The sequence below is a fragment of the Cryptomeria japonica genome, chromosome 10 (assembly GCF_030272615.1).
Source record: "Cryptomeria japonica chromosome 10, Sugi_1.0, whole genome shotgun sequence".
Taxonomy (NCBI): Eukaryota; Viridiplantae; Streptophyta; class Pinopsida; order Cupressales; family Cupressaceae; genus Cryptomeria; species Cryptomeria japonica.
The window spans coordinates 177,577,259-177,593,816 of record NC_081414.1 but is presented as its reverse complement, the minus strand read 5'-3'; positions in this window follow the sequence as shown (position 1 = coordinate 177,593,816).

The window sequence follows — 16,558 nt, the reverse complement described above, 5'->3', positions numbered from 1 at the left end:
TGTGGACATGATTCATAAGGTTAGAGTTACTATGGATTGAAATTTAAAGACAATAAAATACTAAAAACTGAGTTTTTCCCAAAAATTATAAATTTACAGAGGATGTACGTCGTTGTACGGGTTTAATTTGAAAAAATCACTCATGTAGAAGATGGAGGATTGAATCAACTTTGTTTTGCTAGTGGTTTGAGGATTTGATCTTCTATGATAGGGAGAACCCTTCAATTTGTTTTGTATAACCTGGAAAGTAAGAATTTGGCTAGGGCTTTACTTAAACATGGCCATATCTTGCATCTCCTCTCTCTAGAAGTTATTTCCTTTGGTGGAATGAAATATTGGCTGGTGTACATTAAGGTTTCCATGGGTCTTTTTAGGGAAGGCTTGGTTGTGGAGAGAATGATGCAAAACTTGGTAGGCATCTCTATGTGACTACCTTAGACAAAATTAGGACAGTCATCCTAAAATCTTATAGCGATGGATTCCAGGCATATAACCCTTGAATTAGAGATTATTTACCATCCCCCACATGCTCCTAAAGTTTTTTTTTAGTTGGGAGTCTAGAAAGGGGTGGTGCTTTGTAAATTAGGCCTAATCACCCTAATTAGGCCTCTAGGCTTCTAAGGGATTCAGACCTTTAGGTTGTAGATCTTGTTAATCCATTTTGGGGATGAGTGTAACTCCATAAAGGGTATCTGGAATGGTAAATATTTTTCTAGATTGTGTTCAGTATTTTGGAGTTAAGGCAAAATACCGGTCTAGGTGGGCTATTAGCCTAGGGGTAGGTTTCCAAAGGAGGTATAGGGCATTGATGCTTAAGTCCAAAATCAATGTTTGGAATAGATCCTAGATGTCATTAATTCACCAAATCCAAGGCCCTCAAGAGAAAGAGTCATGGTGAGGCATGTTATTGAAGTTGAAGCCAATTACTCATCTTGAGTAGGTGCTAGGCTTGAGTAGTGGAGAGTAGTTCAATTCCTTAAGGTGTGGAGTCCTTCTTGTAGGATCCTTGTTACTATTTGGAAGGGATAAAATTGAACCTTTTGGACCTGTCCTTAGGTGTAAGAAGGCATCTACATCAAGTGGTATCAGAGCTTAGGAGTGTACTTTGGACTGGAGAAGAAGACAAGATGTCAGAGGAAGAGGGATCCCAAGATATCCCATCAAGGATGACCAATGCTTAGGTTGCTGTGTTGGTAAAGAAGTAGATGGTAGAGAGTAGAGTAGTCATGGCTTTGAATCTAGCCTTGAAAAATGAAATGGACCAATTGAAGGAAGTGAAGATGAGAGAGAGAGACTCTGGAGGAGATGAAGAAGCAGATGAAAAGGAGATCCCTAGGTAGGAAGAACTAGAGGTTCCTATAGACCAGAGACCCCTAATGAGTTTCCTCAAGTCCATGGAAAGAAGAACAATGGATGTGAAGTTGGATCTACTAGTGTTTGCAGGCAAGATGGAGCCTGGTATAGTCATGGAGTGGATAGACTCCTTAGATAATTTCTTTGAGAGTGAGACATGCTAGAGCACCAAAGAGTGAAGATGGCCCAATCCAAAATCAAAGGGGCTGAAATGACTTGGTGGACATTCATCCAAGATAAGAGTGTGAAAGAGGGAAAGAGAAAAGTGGCTACTTGGAAGAAGATGATGGCTTTAGTGAAGGAAGCCTATGTTCCAATGGACTATAATGTCCAATTGCATAAGAGTAGACAAAACTTGAAGCAGAAGGAGATGGACATGAGTTCCTACACAGAGGAGTTCATGAATTTGTGTGTGAAGACCAAGGTAAAGGAGAGTGAGGATGAGAAAGTGGTGAGATATCTCAATGGACTAAGATTTTCCATCCAAGAAGATTTGAATCTCCACACCCCAGAGGCAGTCCAAAAATGTTTTCAGTTGGCACTTAAGGTGGAGGAGAAGCTAAAGAGAAGGAAGGAACAAAATAGTAGAGGAAAAGGGAGATGACAAAGAGGGGGAAGACACCCTTTTAGAGGTAAAGGAAATGGTTTTGGATACCAAGGTGAGTCTAGGAAAGAAGGCACCAAAAGAAAGAATAGTTACAACCAAGGAGGAGGCTACTATCAAAGAGGAAACTTTAGGGGCAGGAGACCATTCTCTAGAGGAATATCCTAAGGTAGAGGACCTCCTCAATGTTAAAACTACAACCAAGAGGGGTATATGGAAAATAGGTTTCTGGAGAAGGCTACAAGCTCCATGGGAGAAAGGAGGAGCAATTTGGTGCAGGAATCTGAATGGAAAAGTGTGGCAAGTGCAAAAACCTATCAAAGTTTTAATGCTCTTGATAGCTATGGATACCCTAAAAGAGGAGAGGCTCTGATGATGAGGAGAGAAGTAATGACCATGAAGGTACCTGACAAGGAGCCCCTACAAATAAAGTCACTTTTCAAAACTACCTACAAGGCAGGAGGAAAGTATGCAAGGTCTTGATAGACTCCGGGTCTACTAAAAATTTTGGTCACTTGAAATGATAGAGAAGCTCAAGTTGAGAAGGTTGCCACATTCTTATCCCTACAAGGTCTCATGGCTCACTCAAGGTCAGCAAGTAGTGGTAGAAGAGAAGTCTTGGGTAGAGTTTTAGATTGGATCATACAAGGACAAACTGCTATTTGATATAGCCAAGATGGATGCATGGCATCTCTTATTTGGGAGACCCTAGTAGTTTAATTTGAAGGCTTATCATGATGGGGTTAGGAACACCTATTCAATCACCAAGGATGGTAAGGTGATAGAGCTTTACCTCTAATGGAGAATGAGATAGAACAAAAGGGAAAGGATGCCAAAGTGTTGTTGGTAGAAGGAAAGTAGTTCATGAAGGAGATTGTAGAGAAGGATGCAGTTTTCTATGCTCTCATTCCCAAGTCCAAGGTGACAAAGGAGTAGTTTACAAAGAGGAAAGAAGAAGGATAGAGGCACATAGACCCTATAGTCAGATAGTTACTTGACAAGTACAAAGGTATCATCTTTGATGGAATTCCAAGATCCCTGCCATTGGTGAGAGACATAAGTCATTGCATAGATCTGATCCCTGTATCTACCCTACCAAATAAATCAGCATACAAGCTTACTCCACTCCAGAATGCAGAGATGGTAAGACAAATTGAGGAGTTGCTAGATTCAAGGCTAATTAGCAAAATTCTAAGCCCATGTGCAGTACCTATTGTCTTTGCACTGAGGAAAGAAGACACTTGGAGGATATGCATAGACTTAAGGGCCATCAACAAGATAACTATAAGGTATAGGCTTCCAATCCCTAGGATAAAGTATTTGCTTGATTTCTTGGGGAGTGCTAAATATTTCACCAAAATGGATCTAAATAGTGGATACCATAATATTAGAAGAAGGCTAGGGGATGAATGTAAAACAACTTTTAAAATTAATGAGGGGTTATATGAGTGGAAATTCATACCATTTGGGTTATCCAATGCCCCTAGTACCTTTATGAGGTTGACGAATGAGGTCTTGGTATAATTCATAGAAAGATTTGTAATAGTATACCTTGATGATATCTTGATCTTTAGCCACACAAGCAAAGAGCACCTCAAACATGTAGATATGGTCCTCAAAAGATTACATGAAGAGTAGATAATGATAAATTTGGATAAGGGTTTGTTCATATAGGAGGAGATCATTTAGTTGGGCTTTGTAATCTCCCAAGGTGAGTTGAAACTGGACTAGGAGAAGGTAAGTGCTATACTATCTTCACTGACACCTAAAACTATGAATGATGTCCGAAGTTTCCATGGATTAGAAACTTTTTATAGGAAGTTTATAAGGGGATTTAGTCAAGTTTGTGCACCAATGGTTGACACCACAAAATGAGCATAAAAGTGTAGGTTCAGTTGGACCAAGGAGACAGATGACTCATTTGAAACTTTGAAGAAGAAAGTTATAGAACAACCAGGCATTGCCCTACTAGAATTCAACAAGATATTTCAGGTAGAATGTGATGCAAACCACATGGATATTGGGGCAGTACTCAGTGAGGAAGGAATGACAATTGCCTTTTTTAGTGAAAAACTAAATGATGCCAAGAGGAGATATTCATCCTATGATTTGGAGATGTATGTTTTAGTTCAGTCATTGAAGAAGTGGAGGCACTATTTATTTCCTAAAGAGTTTATAGTTTTCACTAATAATTAGGCACTTAGTTTCATAAATAGTCAAGAGAAGTTAAACCATAGACACATGAAGTGGGTAGAGACCCTACAAGCCTCCACCTTCAATCGCAAGCACAAAAAGGGGGTCAAGAACAAAGTTGTAGATTCCTTGAGCAGGAGGGTCTTAACCATCAACCAAATTAATGTGGAAAGTGTTGGCATTGAGTCCTTGAAGAACAAGTATGATTTTGCTAAAGATTTTGGAGAGATCTACAAGGTATGTGAGTCTTTTGGTGAGAGGTATCATGTTGAATTTTTGGAGTTTTTGATCCAAGAAGGATTGTTATTCAAGGGTGTACAATTATGTATACCTAAGTGTTCAATAAGACTGAATATCATTAAGGAGAAGCATTATGGAGAAATGGAAGGTCATTTTGGTCTTGACAAGACCCTTGACCTTGTGAAAAGACATTACTACTGGCCTAAGTAAGGAGGTTTGTAGAGACATGTGTGATCTATCAAAAAGCAAAAGGGAAATCCACCAATGCAAGCTTCTACCAACCCTTACCCATTCCTTCTAGGCCATGGGAAAGCATAAGTATAGATATTGTGTTGGGTTTGCCTATGACAACGAGGGGATTTGACAATGTCTTTGTAGTGGTGGACAAATTTAGAAAAATGGGTCACTTCTTGCCAAGCAAAACCTCTTGTGATGCCTCATATGTTGCAGACTTGTTTTTCAAAGAGATAGTCAAGATACATGGGTTAACTCTAAACATAGTTTCATATAGGGATGTGAAGTTCATAGGATACTTTTGCAGGACCCTATGGAAGAAGTTGGGAACCAACCTAGCTTTCTCATCCACCTACCATCCCCAAACGGATGGACAAACTGAAGTTGTCAATAGGTCCTTGGGGAACCTATTAAGATGTTTAAAAAGACAACTATTAGGATTCCCAAAGATTTTGAGAGGGGGGGTGATTTAGTATCTAACTGGTTAATGGATTTTCTGAACTTATTAAATGAATTGCATGCCAAAATAGTGTACCGGTAAACTAGAAATAATGTAGTAAACAAGATCAATAACCACAAAATAGAAGTCACACCATAACACAATATTTGTAACAAGGAAACCTGATGTGGGAAAAAACTCGGTGGGATTTGTGACCCACAATATTCTCTCACTGGCCAATAAGTGAATATTACTTACAAATGTGGTGTCTGCACATGCAAGAAGGTTCACTGCCTAGAGCTCATTGCTCAAATAAAAAAAGGGCGTTGGCATTTTTGATGATTATGTTGTGATTATCATTGATGGACACACACTTGCTTTGAGATCACTTTTTGTATGTATGAGTTATACTCAACTGGTATTTGTTCCAAACCGGTATTATGTATTATAGTCTTTAGGCTATTGGTGTTTTGTAGAAAGTGTTTACTAATCTCAAGCGATATGAAGACCTCAAGCGGTTCAAGGATCTCAAGTGGAACAAAGGAACTAAAGTGGCAGTTATCATTTTCCCATTTTGCATTTTTGTCAATCGGTAATCGGTTTAATATTTGAACCGGTATTACTCTGTGATGAATTACCAACCAATAATCAGTAATACTCTGTGATGAGTTACCATCCACCAACACTTTGATGGTGATTATGTGTCATGTTACCAAATGTGTCCAGATGCACTGAACCTAGGAACTTGCAATGTAATCCTATTGGACTAACATGAAATCATATTCCTTTATAAGGACATCATGTCTAGGGTTTTAGGAGTTGTTAGGGTTTAAGGTGGTTGATGAGGTTTTTGCATGTACAAGCATAGAAGAAGAATAGGTTTGTGTGAAGAAAGAGAGTGTGGAGCTTTTGAAGACTGAAGTAATGCTGAAATGGATTAACAATGAGCTATCAAGGATCTAACCAAGCATACTATGCTATTATTTAGATCACTCACTTTTTGATTACTGACATCTTTGACAAGTCTGAAACCATTAACCAGTTAGGCTTGGCAAAGCCTTTGTAAATCCTCGAACAAGGTGGTTCACAATTGTGGATCTGAAATAATCTCACAAGGTAGTATTTAATTGGACTTATCTCCTAACAAAGATTGATATTCCTAACAGGATTTGTTCTAGTGAAGAACATTGTATGACCTTAACCGGTCTCATTACTATTCTGCAGATAGTTACTTGTGAGTTTCATCTCACCCTAGTTTTTCCCATTTGGGTTTCTACATCAAAATCTCTTGTGTTATGGTGATTGTGCTTCTATGGGTGAATTCCTTATTTTCTATTTGGTTTGCATTTGTGTTAACCAGTTTGTTAGTAAAACTATTATATCAGTTTACTGCTAAACTATTTAAGTGTTTGAGTTCAGTATTTTTTGGTATACTAATTCATCCCCCCCTCTTAGTATTCATCAAAGGGAAGTCTCACCAACTTAAAAAAATGGATTATGTAAATCCAATATCATGTACTACTTCATTTCAACATCTTCTATGATAGGTTCAGTACTGGTTTAAGCTCATACAACTTCCATAAACCTTATTCCAAAATCTGCCTTAATATTCCCATTTACCTATTACATTCCATACTTTCTTCTTCAAATTACTTACAATATCTCATACTTATATAAGTCTTATTACAATTCACCTTGTCGACTTTACAAAAAGATTTTACAATTAAATAAAAAATATAATAAACAAAATCCTGTCGGCTAGGGTGCCAGTAAACATCTTTGCCACTGTCAGTGCTAGTGCCTAGATTGTAAGGTTGCCATCAATGAAAATAGCTTCAATAACCTACAATTTCTTATTGGAGTGTGCATTTTCCAACAATCTGCCCCTTTGGCATTGATTAAAACACTCATGAGAAAAAGACAAAAAGTGTCCAAAAAGTGTTGTCTAAAAATGTCTACTCCTAAACTATCTTACCACAACTGTGTGCTCCCCCTGAGCAGATGATCTCTTCTGTCAATCATTTTTATCATCCTCTACTACTCCCCCTTTGGCATCAATGATAAAGGTTGTCATTCAATGTCAATTGAGTGTAGTTCCTGTCTGGATCCTTGTAACTAGTTGGTTACAATCTGATACAGATCCGCTAATGAAAAATTTAGGATGTTATAGAACCTCTCACTATCCTTTAGTGTTGCTTTTGTTCTTTGGATTGTATCAGTGAGTATGTGCATTTGTTCTTCCAGTGTCTTAATTCCTAGAACAAGAGCCTCAGAAATCTCTTTCCTCAAAGAGATGAGGATATCTAGTTTAGGACCTAGTTTGCATTTGATTTCCTTTGCCTTAAACTTTAATCTCTCCTTATCTTTTTCAAGTTTTTCAATTTTCTCTTCATAGTCGGTAATTTCTTATTCTACTACCGATATGGTGTCTGATGGACCTATTAAATTATTAGCAATATTGTTGATTTCATTCTATGCTTTGTTGATCTCTGTATCTATATCCTTTGTCAAAATGTTTGTCTTACATGTATCTCTATACAATTTCTTGAAGTCCAAAATTGTCTTTCCTAGTGCCAGTAATATTGTATCAACATGTTCCTTACTCTTGTTTACTATCTCCTCAAAGAATTTTTCCTTCTCTTTATTTATTTTCTCTCTGAAAGTCTCCTCATTCATCTGATCAATTGTTAGTAGATTGTCGGCTATATACTTAGACAATGTGTCTAATTGGTTTAAAGAATATGTGTTTTCTATCTTACACTTAGGTGCAATCATCTTCAAAATTGGTATGGTGTCCTCAATTGCCTTATATGAAAGTGCATTGCAATCAGTTATTTTCTTAATTGAATCAAGCAATACCTCTGTTACATTGGTTGGCCAGAATTCTATTAGTGAAGAACTAGATGATTGACCAACTGTCTTAACAATCTGTAATCTACCGGTGTGAGGAACCTCTTTGCTTATGGTGACCTCTGGTAGGTCTATTTGAGTCTACATTTCTACTAGCAAGGGTTTAGGTTTCTCAGCTAATGTTGGTAGTACAGTCTCTATCTAAACCTTTAGTTCATCCTTCTTCTATTCTGATTTCTCTGTGTGTACCTCAATTTGTTTCTCAAATCTTTCCATTGCTCATTTTTTTTATTGTGACTCTATGCTTTCTACTGATTTCTCTGTGTTTATCTTTGAAATGTCTACAGCCGGTATCTGAATAGATTTTTTAGTGCTATCAGTTTCCAGTTGCTCAATAGATACATCAATATGTACACTAGTGGTATCTGCCTTTCCTGTGTCCAGGGGCTTAGTTGACTGTTCAGTTTGTTGTTCAACCCCAATTTCAATATTGCCAATGGAGACCTCAATATTTGTCTCAACTATAATGTCTTCTACTAGTTGCTCAATTTCCACATCTCTCTTCTCACTTGTCTCCTTATCAACCACAATGTTGACTTCCTGTGTGTCAATATTCATTGTAGACAACATCTCAAAATCAGGATTTGTGTCCTCATGTGTTTTCTCCATACTCTCTGCATTATCTGTTGCCAGTGGTGTATCAACGGTTTGTCTCGATAGAGTATCAAAAGAAGGTGGGGGCAAGTTATCTGTTATCTTTATGCTCAAAGGTCCACCTACCTTACCTTTACCTTTATCCTTTTCTTTTTGATAGACTTTAAAAGTCTTTGGTCATTTAAGCTCTTCTTGTTTTTCCTTTTCTACAAATAATATATCCCACTTATCCATTGTCTCTTCTGTGATCTCATTTACTCTGCTAGCCATTAATGCTACATGTTGATGACCGGTTGAAACTATTGTCCAGTTTTCCTCACTTATTAGTTCATCAATCTCTTCTGTTGAATTTACTGGGTGAAGTGCAAGTAGTTTTTCTATCTTAATCTTCTTGTCTAGTTCCACAATTGCTAACCTTTTAGCATCTAACCTTCTATACAAGTCATTGGGTAAATCATCTACAACCTCAATCAAAAATTTCTTGTAGATATCCAAGTGTAGGATAACACTATTTTCTATGCTTTCTTTTTCTTCATTTGAAAATGTGTTGTACAACTTGCTAATGTTTGATAAGTTACCATCTTCAGTTATTTCATGTAGAAGATTGCCAAGTGGAGGGATAACTTGTTTTTCTTTCTTCTTTCTTGGAGTCATCTTCTTTGTCAGAGGCCTAACTTCTTGTTGTTTATGTCTTGTTCTCTTGGGTGCAAGAGAGGGTACTGATGAGGGTTTTCTTTTTCTTTGTACCCTTTTAAACTGTCGGTATTTCATTGTCAAAGGAGGTAGCAACTGGTGAAAGATGTGTTTCCAGTTGTAATCCTTCCAAGTCTCTCTCCTTAATACCGGTTTTATTCAATATGTATTTCTTGATTTCTTTTACCCACCTTGTTCCTTTTCTAACTATTTGTTTAGTTTTCTTTATTCTTTTCCATGATTAAATGTTGCTTTCAATTGTTTCCGCATTTCCAAATACTTTTTCTGTTGGTTCTCTGGGGGCTTCTAGAAGGGCTTTTGCATAAGTTTATATTATATTCTCATCTGCCTCATATCCCATCTCTATAACCCAAACTGTCCTTGGAACCACTACCTCCATCTAGATTTCACCTTTCTTTATCACAAAGCATATCTCTTTTTTATATTTATCAAATATGGATTGAGATAGCCTTATCCTAGTTTTCATCCTAGCCTTTAGTGCCTGAAAATGTTCATTTATGTTCTTCTCCCTATCATCTCCCATGTTGTTTAGAATATCTAGAAGTTGTTTTCCTACTAGTATGTCAAATCCAAAATCCATTTTACCAATACTGGGAACTTCCTTGGTGATATATAGCAATAAGCATACAAGTAACTTGTCAAATCTGAATGTTCCTTTCTTGTCCCCTTTGATTTTCTTCAGATTGTCTATTAGCTCATATTTTATCCATTCACATATGTCAATCTTTACATTGTTGTTTACCATGTCATAAGCACTTTTGATACATAAGCTAGAAACAAAGTTTAATTTGTTGGCATGTGTAACTTTGTATCCAAGAATCATGCTAATGAATCTTACATTGATATCCTTTACATCATTTATTCTTAGGGATCTCTTGTCAAAGGTTGCGCCTGTTAGGGTCATTACAGTGTCATTTGGAACCTTTTTAGTTTTGCTAGGCCTACTATCGGTGGAAAGTAATCCTATCACTGCCCTAACTGCCTCTTTTGTTATATTGTGAATGGAATCCAACCAAAAGAACTCCCCATGTACTCTTCTTAATACAATCCTTATAACATCCTTTGGAAAATCAGGGATACTAATAATCTTCACAAAACAAAGGGTTTCAACTATCTTATGTTCTGGTTTCACATTTCCATTAATATCACAAAAAACTATTCTATGCATGTTTATTATCTCTTCAACTCCTAGTTATTCAATATGACAATGTATGTTAATTCTAGGATCCTCAGCATAAGCAACTCCTTTGGGTATTATAGAAAATGCTCCTAGGGTATCATCTTTCTTCCCAATTTTGGGAATGATTTCAAATACGAGTCTAGGGCACTTAACAACTTCAATTACAATAGGGTTTGCAATGAATTCAAGTGTAGAGGAGGAAGCCATTGTATAAATACCTTAATTTTCCTTTAGGTATTAATGCTTGAATGATTTTCTTCACTTCTCATTGTGGATGCCTTCACTCAAGATTTTCATGCTCTAAGGAAATTTGAATGCTCGGTGAGTGAAAAAGGGCCAAAACACTTGCTTTATAATGTCATCTTCTTCAACTACCACATTAAATTCTTGTTGGTTTAGTGAAACTTAACACATCTGCTAGTAGAGAAGTATTTCAACTTCTCACCATCAACCAAGGGTAAATTAGCATATTTTTGAATTTGTTGTCATACCCCTAAAAGGTTTCTTTTCACTTTGATGAAGAATCTCCTGCAGGTGGAGTGATACTCTGTTCTACCAGTGAAGGAATAGCTTCATTAACATTCTAATCTGACTTTCTAATTCCATTGTTTTGAGAATTCTTGTTTTACCTCTTCATCCTTCTCTTTACCTTTCAAACTAGGTCCTTTGTTATTTTACGGTGATACCTTACTTATACAAAATTTTTCAATATGTTCAATCTTGTTACAAGCATAACAAGTCACATTGTTTTTTTGAATAGCTTTTCCATATCCTATGTTGGTATGTGTTCTGCATTGATTAGATAAGTGTCCAAATCTTCCACAGACATAACATCTTACATTCATTCTACAATTTTTTGAATTATGAACAAATTTTTTGCATTTAGAACATTGACCGGTGGGTGCATTGGTGTTCTAATAGTTTCTAGATCTACACTGATTTTCTCTATGACCATACTTGTTACAGTTAAAGCATTTTCCATTAAATTTGTAGGCATTAGGTTGTCTTACCGGTTTACTGTGATCATGATTGTTTGTAGTACTGGAGCTTTCACCAATTTCAAAGACAAGGCCATTTGTATCTCCATTAGGTTTCTAATTTTTCAACATGTCATCAAGTTCCTCTGAACTTTTCTTGAATTTTTCTTTGTGTTAATTTGCAGTAGACAAGTCATTTTCCAAGAAATCTTTTTGTCTCGAGTTCAGTCTTATCATGCTCCAAGTGAATTATATATGTCTTTAACATATCATTTTTATGACTGAGTCTTAGATTTTCATTTCCAACATCATTGATTCTCCTAGCCAAATCATCTTTATTCTTCTTTCAGTCTTCAATGTCTTTACAGAACCTCATAGTCATATCTCACATCTCATTCCTCAAGGCCATATTTTATTGCTTCATCTTGCTTATAAGATCATTAAGAGTTTCTTTTTCATCATCATCACTCTGTATCTTCTCATCAAGATCTCTTCTTTTGTTCCTAGAAATAGTGAGATTTTCTTGAAGTCCTTGAATGATTTCCTGTGCAGTCTTTAGATCATCTTCAAGTTTCATAGTTTTCAACTTTTCTGCATCATAATCTGCAAGAGTTGTTTCCAATTGCTTTCTCAGGTTTTCCATCTGTATCGGTCTCATAATATTCCTTAAGTTGTTAGGCTCTTAGTTGTTTGGCTTTTGAAAATAGAGGACCAGGCTCTGATACCAATTGTTAGGATTCCCAAAGATACTGAGAGGGGGGGTTGAATCAGTATCTAACCAGTTAATGGATTTTCTAAACTTATTAAATGAATTGCATGTCAAAATAGTGTTCCGGTAAACCAGAAATAATGTAGTAAATAAGATCAATAACCACAACATAGAAAGCACACCATAACACAATATTTTTAATGAGGAAACTCAGTGTGGGAAAAACCTTGGTTGGATTTGTGACCCACAATATTCATTCACTGGTCAATAAGTGATTATTACTTATAAATGTGGTGCTTGCACATGTATGAAGGTTCACTTCCTAGAGCTCATTGCTCAAATACAAAAAGGGAAGTGTCACTGACTTACAAAAATGGACTATTAAATCCAATATCATGTACTACTTTTGTTTAGCATCTGCTATGCCAGGTTCAATATCGGTTTAATCTCATACAACTTCTATAAACCTTATTCCAAAATTTGCCTTAATATTTTCATCTTCCTATTACATTCCACACTTGCTTCTTCAAATTATTTACAAGATCTCATACTTATATGAGTCCTATTACAATTCTCCTTGTTGACTTTACAAAAAAATTTTACAATTCAATACAAAATATAATAAACAAAATCCTGTCAACTGGGGTGTCGGTAAACATCTTTGTCAGTGTCGGTGTTGGTGCCTGGATTATAAGGTTGCCATCAATGACAATACCTTCATTCACCTACAATTTCTCATTGGAGTTTGCATTTGCCAACAACAACATGGAGAAAAATGGGACAACATACTGTCACAAGCAGAGTTCTCATACAATAACACCATAAATAGAAGCACTGGGAAGTCTCCTTTCCAAATTGTGTATGGTATCCACCCAAGAGGTGTGTTAGAGTTGAGGGACTTGCCCAAAGAAGAATCCATTAGTGGAAATGGTGAAGATTTTTCATCAGCCATCAAGGAGGTACATGATCAAGTAAAGTCTCATCTCCAACAATCTACAGAGAAGTATAAGGCTTATGCTAACAAGAAAAAGAGGAATGTGCAGTTTAGTGTTGGGGATTTAGTATGTGTACATTTGAAGGAGAGACTCCCAAAAGGAAAATACACCAAGCTCATGAAGAGGAAGATTGGACCATGTCAAATTTTGAAGAAATGTGGGCAAAATGCTTATGAAATCCAACTTCCTCCTGATCTTGGATTGTCACCCATTTTCAATGTGTGTGATCTTACACCTTACAAAGGCAATGGAAATGAAGAAGAAGAACCAACGCCGGTTGTAGCAGATGGTGATATTCCAAAGCATGATCCACCAAATTTGAGAAAGGTTATAGACACTAGAGTCACAAAGAGGACAAGGAAAAGGGAGTACATGGAGTATTTGGTGGCTTGGCAAGGCAAACCAGACTCTGAAGTAGTTTGGATGATGGACAAACAAATTTCTAACAATGGTGCAAACCTTCAAACTCTAATCTCAAGTGGGCTTGAGATCTCTTCTCCTAGGGAGTATGATGGAGGAGAACCTCCTCAACAAGCCAATCATGGATTTGATGATGAAAATTAGGATCTTAGGATCATTGTGAATGTCTTTTGTTTGTGAATTTTTCATGTATTCAATAAAGACCCCACCATGTAAACCATTGTCACAAATTAGGCAATTTGATAAGACAATTTGGACAATTTGGTGTATAAGGGGTAGATTGATGTTTGTTTTGATGTTTGATATGATTTTAGGGTGTTTAGGTTATGTTTGGTTGATCCAAGTTGTGTGGATCCCAAATTGCTGTGAATTGACAACTTTGTCAAAAAGTGCAACTTTTGAAAATTCAACTTTTGCAAGCAAAAGTGCAACTTTTCCACTTTTGGTTGTTGTAAGCCTCTCAATGGCTCCAAACTCTTAAAAGTTAGATTGGTGAAAATTGGGGAAGGGTATAAGCCTTGTGGAAATGATTCCCAAGGTTAGAGTTACTGTGGATTGAAATTTGAAAACAATAAAATATTGAAAACTAAGTTTTTCCCAGAAATTTTGAATTTTTAGAGGTTGTATGCCCTTCTATGGATTGAATTTGACAAAATATCTCATGGAGAAGATGGATCATTGAATCAAATTTTTTTTGTGGTGTTATGAGGATTTGATCTTTTATGAATAGGGAGAACCCTTCAATTTGCTGACTGTAACTCATAAAGTAAGGGTTTGGCTAGGGCTTTACTTAAACATGGCCATATCTTGCATCTCCTTCCTCTAGAAGTTGTTTACTTTTGTGGAATGCAATATTGTCTAGTGTAAATTAAGTTTTACATGGGTTTTTATAGGGAAGCCTCATTTGTGGAGAGTATGATGCAAAACTAGGTAGGCATCTCTATGTGACTACCTTAGACAAAATTAGGACAGACACCCTAAAATGTTATAGTGGTGGATTCTAGGCATATAACCATAGAATTAGAGGTTATGTACCATCCTCCACATTCTCCTAAAGTTGGTTTTGCAGTTAGAAAACTAGAAAGTGGTGTTGCTTTGTAAATTAGGCCTAATCGCCCCAATTAGGCCTCTAGGCTTCTAAGGGATTCAGACCTTTAGGTTGTAGATCTTGCCAATCCCTTTTTGGGGATGAGTGTAACTCCATAAAGGGTATCTGGAATGGTAAATAGTTTTCTAGGTTGTGTTCAGTATTTTGGAGTTAAAGGAAAAATAGTGGTCTACCAGGGCTACCAGCCTAGAGGGTAGGTTTCTAAAGGAGGTATAGGGCATTGATGCTTAAGTCTAGATTCAATTTTTGGAATAGGTCCTAGATGTCATTAATTGACCAAATCCAATGCCCCCAAGAGTAGGAGTCATGGTGAGGCATGTTAGAGAAGTTGAATCCAATTACTCATCTTAAGTAGGTGCTAGGCTTGATTAGTGAAGAGTAGTTCAATTCCTTAAGGTGTGGAGTCCTTCTTGTAGGATCCTTGTTACCATTGGGAAGGGATCAAATTAAACCTTTTGGACCTATCCTTAGGTGTAAGAAGGCCTTTGCATCAAGATGGTCCAACTAGTAATTAGGAATACAATGTCTCTGGTGATGCTACTTAGGATCCTCCAAAAATTTAGATCATAGCAGATATGCTAGCTAAAGAGATGGGTGATGCAGGTGGAAAATAAAGTGAAATGGATAAGGATAAGGCATTTGGAAAGGAGAAAGGTGATCAGAAGACAAGGAAAGCTTTGGTAACCATGATTGCAACCAATGTTGCTGGAAAAGCCAAGTAGATTGATGTTGAAGATGATTTCTCTTGTGGTTTGGTAGACTTGAGAACCTCATCCCCTCTTCAAGCACTTAAACTTGCCACTCTCACTTAGATCAAGGCAAGTGAGGATGTGTTAAAATCTCAGTCTGAGGATAAATAAGTTCTTTCTTTTGAAACTAAAGTTTTGGAGAAGATTTTGTCTAGTTTCAGAGAGGACTTTGGTGCTTCTCCCTCCGGAAAGTTAAAGAATATGTTAAGTGTTGTTAACACACATTTTTTATCATTCAAAATGGGTGAAAATGAGTTAGTGTAGAAAAGATTTAATGGGATGTAGTTGTATTAAAATTTGAAGGCAGTTGAGAGAGATAGAGTAAGTTTAAAAACTTTTATGAAGAGTGTTGAATATGCATTGGATGAAGGTAGAAAAATATTCAAACCATGATTATTTTTGCCTAAGTTTACTACAAAAATTGACCAGTAAATAAGAGATCTTGAGTGTAAATTAGCCGGTATTGTTCATTCATTCACCCCTCATTCAATTCTTTTGAGCTCCCTTGAAGCCCAAATCATGGATTATTCTGACAAAATAAAGGGATTGAATAAAGAAAAAGAGAAAGTATTTAGCAAAGTGGAAGAACTGAGAAATTGAACCACTCCTTGAATGGACACCTTACTTGGAGCTCAACAAGATACAATCAAAACTTTAGATAAACTGGTGCCATTAGATCTTAAAGGTGTTGAGGTTCATATATCCATGCTTAGTGTTCTAATAAATGTTTTGTATTTCTTCCTAAGAGGATGGAATGAGTATCTAGAATCCTTGAAGGTCACTTAGATATCTTTAAATTCAAGTAAATAATTGCATTCACTCATTCATTCAGAAGTTCTATTGGATTCCTTCCCTTTACCATTGATGTCAAAGGGGAAGATAGCAGTAAAAAATGGATAGAGTTGAGTGAAAGAAGTGTAAAATGATGCATATTTTTTAGGGGGAGTCAATTAGTTAGTTGGGTGATTGTACAGATTTTTCAGATTGTAAGATTGCTTGGAGATTTTGGCAATTTGGAACACTTGACATTTTTCACAGTGCTTCAATCAATGCAAAAGGGGGAGATTGTTGGCATTTGATTCTATTCCGGTGATGCTATGGTGAAGATTGGTCATGTCTAATGCATAAGGATTCTTAGG